This window comes from Coregonus clupeaformis, chromosome 30, assembly GCF_020615455.1.
Source record: "Coregonus clupeaformis isolate EN_2021a chromosome 30, ASM2061545v1, whole genome shotgun sequence".
Taxonomy (NCBI): Eukaryota; Metazoa; Chordata; class Actinopteri; order Salmoniformes; family Salmonidae; genus Coregonus; species Coregonus clupeaformis.
In genome coordinates this window covers 23318314-23329136 of record NC_059221.1, presented here as the reverse complement: position 1 = coordinate 23329136, position 10823 = coordinate 23318314, and the positions used below count along the sequence as shown (strand labels likewise).

The 10823-nt window shown below is 45.7% G+C and overlaps 1 pseudogene; it reads left to right on the top strand.

The window, feature by feature from the left end:
• Positions 1–3518: 3518 nt before the first annotated feature.
• LOC121546566 lies at positions 3519–6109 on the top strand (annotated as a pseudogene).
• Positions 6110–10823: the final 4714 nt, after the last annotated feature.

The following is a 10823-nucleotide window of genomic DNA, read 5'->3' as shown; positions in this document are numbered from 1 at the left end:
GTATCATAACCATCTACAGTAACATAACCGTCTACAGTAACATCGCTTTGCCATGATATCAGCTTGTCATAAATGATCAAAAGTTTGTTGTAGTACAGAACATTTACTACAGAAAAATCACTCTTGCTTTAGTCACTAAATCACAGTGCTACAGAAGATGCATTATCCCTAATAAATCTTACCACACCAGAAAGTTGACAAAAACAGGGCTTCTTCGTTTAAATCTGAATTTAAATTATAGAAGTAATCCCAAAACACACTTTTGTTGACCTCCAGAGTTACGGGAATTACTTTCTTGATAGAGCCTGTCTGTGCCTGTGTGAGTGGGTGTTCAGAGTTGAGTCCAGTGATGTGCAATGCAATGGAGAGCTGTGTGTGTGTGAGTGTGTGTGTGTGTGTGTGTGTGTGTATACTGTGGAATGTGCTTGCTTAAGTTGCTATCTGACATCGAATGGTCCCAGGGAGGTCTCTGTCTGTCTCTGTGTTTTGATGGAAGTCCCACTGGGGCCATTTTCATATTTCAAATTCATGCCTGTTTCAGTAAACTGGAATGAGAATGCAGAGTGAACGGGTTCATAACATTAATTCATAGAATTATAGCATTCATGGGATTTGAGTGGAATCATGTGTCATGACCAACAAAATTAAACAGTAACTTACTGTAAAGTATTGCTTCATACTTCTGTTTATTAGATGTCCTGGGACAGGAATGACCATTAAACAACATTACAACATCACTGTAATTAATTAACTCACGAAAGACAGTTAACGTAGAGCAGGGTTCTTCAATTCCGGTCCTGGAGGGCCGAAACACTTCTGTTTTTTATTTCTACCTGGTAGTTAATTGCACTCACCTGGTGTCCCAGGTCTGAATTTGCCCTGATTAGAAGGAGAGGATGAAAACAGAGGTGTTTCGGCCCTCCAGGACCGGAATTGAAGAACCCTGACGTAGAGTATACAAGTAGTAACAGAACAAACCCATTTCTAACGAGAATATGTACATTTTACATTTACATTTTAGTCATTTAGCAGACGCTCTTATCCAGAGCGACTTACAGTTAGTGAATACATATTTTTTGTTTTTGTTTATACTGGCCCCCCGTGGGAATCAAACCCACAACCCTGGCGTTGCAAACGCCATGCTCTATCAACTGAGCTACATCCCTGCCGGCCATTCCCTCCCCTACCCTGGACGACGCTGGGCCAATTGTGCGCCGTCCATGAGTCTCCCAGTCGCGGCCGGCTGCGACAGAGCCTGGATTCGAACCAGGATCTCTAGTGGCACAGTTAGCACTGTGATGCAGTGCCTTAGACCACTGCGCCACTCAGGAGTACCTGAGAAATACATGTACCAGAGGTAAACCTTTTTTATTTCTTTTTATTCTGGAAGCTTCAATGAAATTTTAATGGAAGTTTCAAAACAGAAAGGTAATCCTGCAGGAAATGTGATTAATTATATTCTGTGGATTATAATTAATGGACATTTTTTGGGTGGATTTATACATTTCTCGTAAGGGAAAATAAAGTCTGAAATTTCATAGTGGAAATTACAAACTTCAGAAGCCTTTTTAAACCACAAATACACTACAATTTTAAATGTCCTATTCTCCTGCAACAGGGTGATCAAATTAAGATCCTACATCTGTATACAGGACACAACATCTATAGATGTAGGATCTTAATTTGATCACTCTTTTGTTGCTGAGAATTTTCAAATGTGTAGTGTAATGCAAACGTGTAATATATCGGGGATGCTAATCCTGCAGCAAATGTGTAGTGTATCGAGGACTAAAAAGGCTTCTAAAGTTTTGTAATTTCCATTTTAAAACGTCAGACTTAATTTGCCCTAATGAAAAATTGATCAGCCCCTACAAGAAATGTCCATGAATTATAATCCACATAATAATTTGGATTTCCAATTGCTGCAGGATTATTTTCCTGCTGTAGCAAACTGGCTCAAATTAAGATCCGGCATCTGTAACGCTGACCAGATGGTCTGGGGGATGCCTTTGTTTTCTCAAGCCTAAGAACAGCAAGGACATACAGTACAGCTCTGTTTGTTTAAGCACAGAGAGGAGGAGATCTGATGTCCTGAGGCTAGGATGCAAGATGTTGTGGAATTTCAACTTGTATCCAACGGCCTCCAACACAAGTGTTTGTTTAGAACCATGGGGTGACTGAACAAATAAACTGAACTTCACATGACTCCACACTGGACCTCTCTGTCTGGACAGGTCACGATACAAAAACAATACGCATTCGTGCAATACTGCATTTCTTCGAAACAAATTATCACCATAACAATTAGCAAGCTCAGTCAAGATCAGGCCTTATCTGACAAGTGCCAACACATCCTCTTGCTCTGTCATTCCAATACTGAAATAAGAATTGATCAGATAAAATTCCTCAACCACTAATCCACATATTACTGAAAAGGTTCCTTATAGGTTCCTTAGCAGAGGTTTGATTTAATAAGGACGGATAATGGTTTACATGGGAATGTTGGTGTGACTAATGTAATCTAATGTACAGTATAGTTTACGCCTGAAGCTAAATGCAATAAAGATGATTTGCTACATAGACAATCATTGTCTGTGTTCAGGACTCTGACCAATCTTAGTATAACCCTACCTTATTGGTTTACAATATTAACATTTCAATAGTGGAGAAGGGAGTTCCTCTTGCTACAGGCCGTATTAAAAGTAAATACCAATGTCAACTGGCGGGTGGCAAGATCAGGAATAATTACAATATTAAGGTTAGTGTGGCACAATGCATCAAATAAATAAATAGCTAAATTCAAAACCATCAGCAGCACAGTGTCTGATCTCCAAAACTCTACAGATATTTTCAGAAGTATACCTCTTGTAATACAATCTACTAGTGCTGTCTATATCAAACCTGAACTACTGGTATTTAGATTGGGGAAGAGCAAGGATCATAGCTCAAGGCATCAGCATACCACGTAGACTACCCTCTTTAGAATCAGGAAATAGGACAGATGTGAGTTTAGGATCAAACTTACTTGCAATGTGGTGGATATGGTGTGATTAATATTAATACAGTATAGAATTGAAACACTAATATAAGAGAGTTGCACAGTTGGCCAAATACAAAGAGTTCTGTTTTGGTCCTCAATGTTGTTAATATCGCCCCCTGTCTCTCATTCTGCAGCACTACATCTACAGTAGACAGGTTAGAGGCAGTCAGGCAGATCACTGGTAGTCTAACACAATAATATGACATTTAGCAAATGCTTTTATCAAGAGTGACTTACAGTCATTCGTGCATACATTTTAACAACGCGTGGTCCATGGAATCGAACCCACCATCATGGCATTGCAAGTGCCATACCAACTAAGCTACTGAGGACCACTGATGGTAACATAATGATTTGTCTCTTTTTCCCTGAAGAAATGGGATGAGAAGATGAAGATCATAGCTGAGGGGTACCGGATCTAGAGGAGCTGAACACGGGAGAAAACGTGTTTGTGTCCAACGGGCCCTTGGGCCCCAACATGGCCATGGAGAAGTGGTTCCTGGAGCACCTAGACTACGACTACAACAACAACAGCTGCCAGGACGACAAGATGTGTGGACACTGCACTCAGGTGAGAGACACAGAAAGGGAGATGTTAGACAACGTCACTGAGCTGGTAGAATATACTTCTTATAACCTGAGACAGTACTATAACTGTAACAGGTTGAATATTCCTTTGTGTGTTTTTTTCTGTGTGTCTAATCCCTGTGATGGTGGGTGATGATGATGATGATGATGATGATGAAGACACTGTAAATTGATCAGACTGATGGGGGTGTTTCAGATGGTTTGGGCAGACTCTCACTCTGTTGGCTGTGCTGCTCATCACTGTGACACCATGGAGCGACTGTCCTTAGAGAAAGTGACCTTCCTTTGTCTGCAATTATTACCCAGCGTAAGTATGGTACCAAAGAACATGTACAACATTACACACTTACATCCTATTTCCACACTTAGACGATGTCTGAGAATACCTCAATTAACATAATTAATCCTCACCATTACATTTCACTGATTGCGTTAGGGTTAGAGTTAGGGGTTGTGGTTAGGGTTAGGGTTAGTGTTAGGGTTCACGTTAGGTTTGGTCCCTGGCTTACAGCCCTGACTGAGTGACCATTGACTTGTGTTTCATTTACATTTCAGAGGTAACTTTAATGATGAGAAACCCTATGAGGAAGGTGAATGGTGCTCCAAGTGCCCAGACAACCTGCCGAGATGTGATCAGAACCTCTGTGGTAAGAATTCAGCACATGTCAATCACACACATTTTCCCCCTCCATTTATTTTACAGCACTATCTCGCTCCATTGTCTTGGAAAACACACAGGTGTCAAACTTCATCCTCTCCAACCTGACCTCAGTATCGAGCCAGTTGTGGTTGATCATGATATCCCCTCTTTGTGGAGATAGACTGACTGCTTTGGGCTAGGGACCCTGTAATCAGTTTCTAAGACATAGCTTTAGATTTCTCATCACTGTTTCCCCCAGTGCCTGATGCCCCCAAGCCTTCAGAGGAGCCTGATGTCGAGGAAGAGACAACGGAGAGCACTCCCCCAGGCATTGAGGTGCCTCCACACACACAGACAGCCAACCGGAATCAGCACAACCAGACCACTCATCAGCCCCAGAGCCAACCATGGCTGACAGTGAGAAGACAGACACGCAGCCTGGGGACGAGGTTGAGGAGAAGGTCGTGGAGGAGACAGACACGCAGCCTGGGGACGAGGTTGAGGAGAAGGTCGAGGAGGAGACAGACACACAGCCTGGGGACGAGGTTGAGAAGAAGGTCGTGGAAGAAACAGACACGCAGCCTGGGGACGAGGTTGAGGAGGAGGTCGAAGAGGAGACAGGCACGCAGCCTGGGGACGAGGTTGAGGAGAAGGTTGAGGAGACAGGCACACAGCCTGGGGACGAGGTTGAGGAGAAGGTCGAGGAGGAAACAGGCACGCAGCCTGGGGACGAGGTTGAGGAGAAGGTCGAGGAGACAGACACGCAGCCTGGGGACGAGGTTGAGGAGAAGGTTGTGGAGGAGACAGACACGCAGCCTGGGGACGAGGTTGAGGAGAAGGTCGTGGATGAGACAGACACGCAGCCTGGGGACGAGGTTAAGGAGAAGATCGAGGAGACAAACACGCAGCCTGGGGACGAGGTTGAGGAGAAGGTCGTGGAGGAGACAGACACGCAGCCTGGGGACGAGGTTGAGGAGAAGGTCGTGGAGGAGACAGGCACTCAGCCTGGGGACGAGGTTGAGGAGTGGGGGTGAAGAGACAGACACGCAGCCTGGGGACGAGGTTGAGGAGAAGGTCGTGGAGACAGGCACGCAGCCTGGGGACGAGGTTGAGGAGATGGTCGAGGAGACAGACACGCAGTCTGGGGACGAGGTTGACGAGACAGGCACACAGCCTGGGGACGAGGTTGATGAGTGGGGGGGAAGAGACAGACACGCAGCCTGGGGACGAGGTTGCGGAGAAGGTTGTGGAGGAGACAGACACGCAGCCTGGGGACGAGGTTGAGGAGAAGGTCGTGGAGGAGACAGACACGCAGCCTGGGGACGAGGTTGAGGAGAAGGTCGTGGAGGAGACAGACACGCAGCCTGGGGACGAGGTTGAGGAGACGGTCGTGGAGACAGGCACACAGCCTGGGGACGAGGTTGAGGAGAAGGTCGTGGAGGAGACAGACACGCAGCCTGGGGACGAGGTTTAGGAGAAGGTCGATGAGACAGGCACGCAGCCTGGGGACGAGGTTGAGGAGAAGGTCGTGGAGGAGACAGACACGCAGCCTGGGGACGAGGTTTAGGAGAAGGTCGATGAGACAGGCACGCAGCCTGGGGACGAGGTTGCGGAGAAGGTCGTGGAGGAGACAGACACGCAGCCTGGGGACGAGGTTGAGGAGAAGGTCGTGGAGGAGACAGACACGCAGCCTGGGGACGAGGTTGAGGAGTGGGGGGGAGGAGAGAGCAGCGGAGAGGGAGAAGGAGAGAACTAGGATCCAATCTCCGGCCAATTCAGGAAGGATCTCTACACCCCTACTTCTTACCAGCCTAATGGCTTTACTCTCACTAGTATTGTGAGGGAGGGTATGAGAGAAAGGTATGACACACACACACATACACGCACACACACACACACACACACACACACACACACACACACACACACACACACATACATACACATACACATACACATACAGATACACAGACACACACACGATCTGGAACTGAACTGGACATTGCTGGAAGTTTAATTACATTGTGCTATAACCATGTCTACAGCAGAGGGATTTGTTGATGGTTATTTTGTTATTATTTGCTCGCTAGTAATTACAGTTGCTAGTTTTCCATGTGCCTTCCTAGCAAAAGCAATAAGCACACAACATACAATAGTTAACAATGTATTATAACAGTTACGACCTGTTACAAATCTAACAGCAACACATTTTCTTAAAGCAAGGCACATTCTCTAATATGAATGCGATTCGTAAACCTAAAGGAGCGTAACTACTGTCCATTTGGAATATTTCTGTAAATGTCTGTATATAATAATAAATATTGTTTGTTCTACTTGTTGGGTCTCAACATTTCCTTTGTCTGGACTGTGAATATATGTTTGACCTTTGACCACAAAGGATAAAAGCCAGTAGCCAGATGAGCCAACTTGAGCTGCTCATCAAAATGGCGAGCTCCACATCAAGACTAAATAAATAAATGAGTCTTGTAATGGAGCTTATTCTGTATCAGAAAATGCTCTGTGTCTTCATACAGTCCTTTCTCTTCTCTCTGTAATGTTTTATTAATTCTCACTCCTCTTTAAAGGAGCAATTTGCAGTTAGAACGATAACAAAGCGGGCACCCCGCCACTGATTTGGTAAACAGCTGTAAGCACGACAGTTGAACTAAGCTCTTGAGGCATCTATCTATGAGTTATATTCTTCAATAATAAATGGATATATATCATTTCTTTAAAAGTAAGAAAATTAATAATTAGCAACTGCAGAAATCCCCTTTAACCATTTCAATCAGATAGGTGTGTTGCAGGTATGAAAATAAAAAGAAGCAAAAACAACGAAAGGTTTACACCTGGGGAGAACACGCTAGGCCATGTTAACAAAAGGTTTACACCTGGGGAGAACATGCTAGGCCATGTTAACAAAAGGTTTACACCTGTGGAGAACATGCTAAGCCATGTTAACAAAATGTTTACACCTGGGGAGAACATGCTAAGCCATGTAAACACAATGTTTACACCTGGGGAGAACATGCTAGGCCATGTTAACAAAAGGTTTACACCTGGGGAGAACATGCTAGGCCATGTTAACAAAAGGTTTACACCTGGGGATAACATGCTAGGCCATGTTAACAAAATGTTTACACCTGTGGAGAACATGCTAAGCCATGTTAACAAAAGGTTTAAACCTGGGGAGAACATGCTAGGCTATGTTAACAAAATGTTTACACCTTGGGAAAACATGCTAGGCCATGTTAACAAAAGGTTTACACCTGGGGAGAATATGCCAAGCCATGTTAACAACAGGTTTACACCTGGGGAGAACATGCTAGGCCATGTTAACAAAAGGTTTACACCTGGGGAGAATACGCTAAGCCATGGTAACAAAAGGTTTACACATGGGGAGAACACGCTAAGCAATGTTAACAAAAGGTTTACACCTGGGGAGAAAAAGCTACGCCAAGTTAACAAAAAGTTTACACCTGGGTAAAACATGCTAAGCCATGTTAACAAAAGGTTTACACCTGGGGAGAACATGCTAAGCCATATTATCAAATGGTTTACACCTGGGGAGAACACGCTAAGCCATGTTAACAAAAGGTTTACACCTGGATAGAACATGCTAGGCCATGTTAACAAAAGGTTTACACCTGGGGAGAACATGCTAGGCCATGTTAACAAAATGTTTACACCTGGGGAGAACATGCTAAGCCATGTTAAGAAAAGGTTTCCACCTGGGGAGAACATGCTAAGCCATGTTAACAAAAGGTTTACACCTGGGGAGAACATGCTAAGCAATGTTAACAAAATGTTTACACCTGGGGAGAACATGCTATGCCATGTTAACAAAAGGTTTACACCTGGGGAGAACATGCAAAGCCATGTTAACAAAAGGTTTAAACCTGGGGAGAACATGCTAGGCTATGTTAACAAAATATTTACACCTTGGGAAAACATGCTAATTCATGTTAACAAAAGGTTTACACCTGGGGAGAATATGCCAAGCCATGTTAACAACAGGTTTACACCTGGGGAGAACATGCTAGGCCATGTAAAAAAAAAAAGGTTTACACCTGGGAAGAATATGCTAAGCCATGTTAACAAAAGGTTTACACATGGGGAGAACACGCTAAGCCATGTTAACAAAAGGTTTACACCTGGGGAGAACACGCTGAGCCATGTTAACAAAAGGTTTACACCTGGGGAGAAAAAGCTAAGCAAAGTTAACAAAAAGTTTACACCTGGGGAGAAAAAGCTACGCCAAGTTAACAAAAAGTTTACACCTGGGTAAAACATGCTAAGTCATGTTAACAAAAGGTTTACACCTGGGGAGAACATGCTAAGCCGGGCAGCGGAGCGGAAATGGAAGAAAACTAAACTCCCTGCCGACCTGGCATCTTTTCACTCCCTCCTCTCTACATTTTCTTCATCTGTTTCTGCTGCTAAGGCCACTTTCTACCACTCTAAATTCCAAGCATCTGCCTCTAACCCTAGGAAGCTCTTTGCCACATTCTCCTCACTGCTGAATCCTCCCCCCCACCCCCCACCCCCCTCCTCCCTCTCTGTGGATGACTTCGTCAACCACTTTGAAAAGAAGGTTGACGACATCCGATCCTCGTTTGTTAAGTCTAATGACACTGCTGGTCCTGCTCACACTGCCCTACCCTATGCTTTGACTTCTTTCTCCCCTCTCTCTCCAGATAAAGTCTTGCGACTAGTGACTGCAGGCCGCCCAACAACCTGCCCGCTTGACCCCATCCCCTCCTCTCTTCTCCAGACCATCTCCGGTGACCTTCTCCCCTACCTCACCTCGCTGATCAACTCATCCTTGACTGCTGGCCATGTCCCTTCCGTTTTCAAGAGAGCGAGAGTTGCACCCCTTCTCAAAAAACCAACACTCGATCCCACTGATGTCAACAACTACAGACCAGTATCCCTTCTTTCTTTTCTTTCCAAAACTATTGAGCGTGCCGTCTTTAGCCAACTCTCTTGCTATCTCTCTCAGAATTACCTTCTTGATCCAAACCAGTCAGGTTTCAGGACTGGTCATTCAACTGAGACTGCTCTTCTCTGTGTCACGGAGGCTCTCCGCACTGCTAAAGCTAACTCTCTCTCCTCTGCTCTTGTCCTTCTAGACCTGTCTGCTGCCTTTGATACTGTGAACCATCAGATCCTCCTCTCCACCCTCTCCGAGCTGGGCATCTCCGGCGCGGCTCACTCCTGGATTGCGTCCTACCTGACCGGTCGCTCCTACCAAGTGGCGTGGCGAGAAGCTGTCTCCGCACCACGTGCTCTCACCACTGGTGTCCCCAGGGCTCAGTTCTAGGCCCTCTCCTTTTCTCCCTATACACCAAGTCACTTGGCTCTGTCATATCCTCACATGGCCTCTCCTATCATTGCTACGCTGACGATACACAACTAATCTTCTCCTTTCCCCCTTCTGATAACCAGGTGGCGAATCGCATCTCTGCATGTCTGGCCGACATATCAGTATGGATGACGGATCACCACCTCAAGCTGAACCCTGGCAAGACGGAGCTGCTCTTCCTCCCGGGGAAGGACTGCCCGTTCCATGATCTCGCCATCACGGTTGACAACTCCGTTGTGTCCTCCTCCCAGAGTGCGAAGAGCCTTGGCGTGACCCTGGACAACACCCTGTCGTTCTCCGCTAACATCAAGGCGGTGACTCTATCCTGCAGGTTCATGCTCTACAACATTCGAGAGTACGACCCTGCCTTACACAGGAAGCGGCACAGGTCCTAATCCAGGCACTTGTCATCTCCCGTCTGGATTACTGCAACTCGCTGTTGGCTGGGCTCCCTGCCTGTGCCATTAAACCCCTACAACTCATCCAGAATGCCGCAGCCCGTCTGGTGTTCAACCTTCCCAAGTTCTCTCACGTCACCCCCCTCCTCCGCACACTCCACTGGCTTCCAGTTGAAGCTTCGCATCCGTTACAAGACCATGGTGCTTGCCTATGGAGCAGTGAGGGGAACGGCACCTCCGTACCTTCAGGCTCTGATCAGTCCCTACACCCAAACGAGGGCATTGCGTTCATCCACCTCTGGCCTGCTGGCTCCCTTCCTCTGCGGAAGCATAGTTCCCGCTCAGCCCAGTCAAAACTGTTCGCTGCTCTGGCACCCCAATGGTGGAACAAGCTCCCTCACGACGCCAGGACAGCGAGTCACTCACCACCTTCCGGAGACATTTGAAACCCCACCTCTTTAAGGAATACCTGGGATAGGATGAAGTAATCCTTCTACCCCCCGCCCCCCCCGCCCCCAAATAAATAATAATAATAATAATATAAAAATTAAATTAAAAAAAAAAAAAAAAAAATATTGTAAAGTGGTTAACCCACTGGCTATAGGGTGAATGCACCAATTTGTAAGTCGCTCTGGATAAGAGCGTCTGCTAAATGACTTAAATGTAAATGTAAAATCAAATGGTTTACACCTGGGGAGAACACGCTAAGCCATGTTAACAAAAGGTTTACACCTGGATAGAACATGCTAGGCCATGTTAACAAAAGGTTTACACCTGGGGAGAACATGCTAA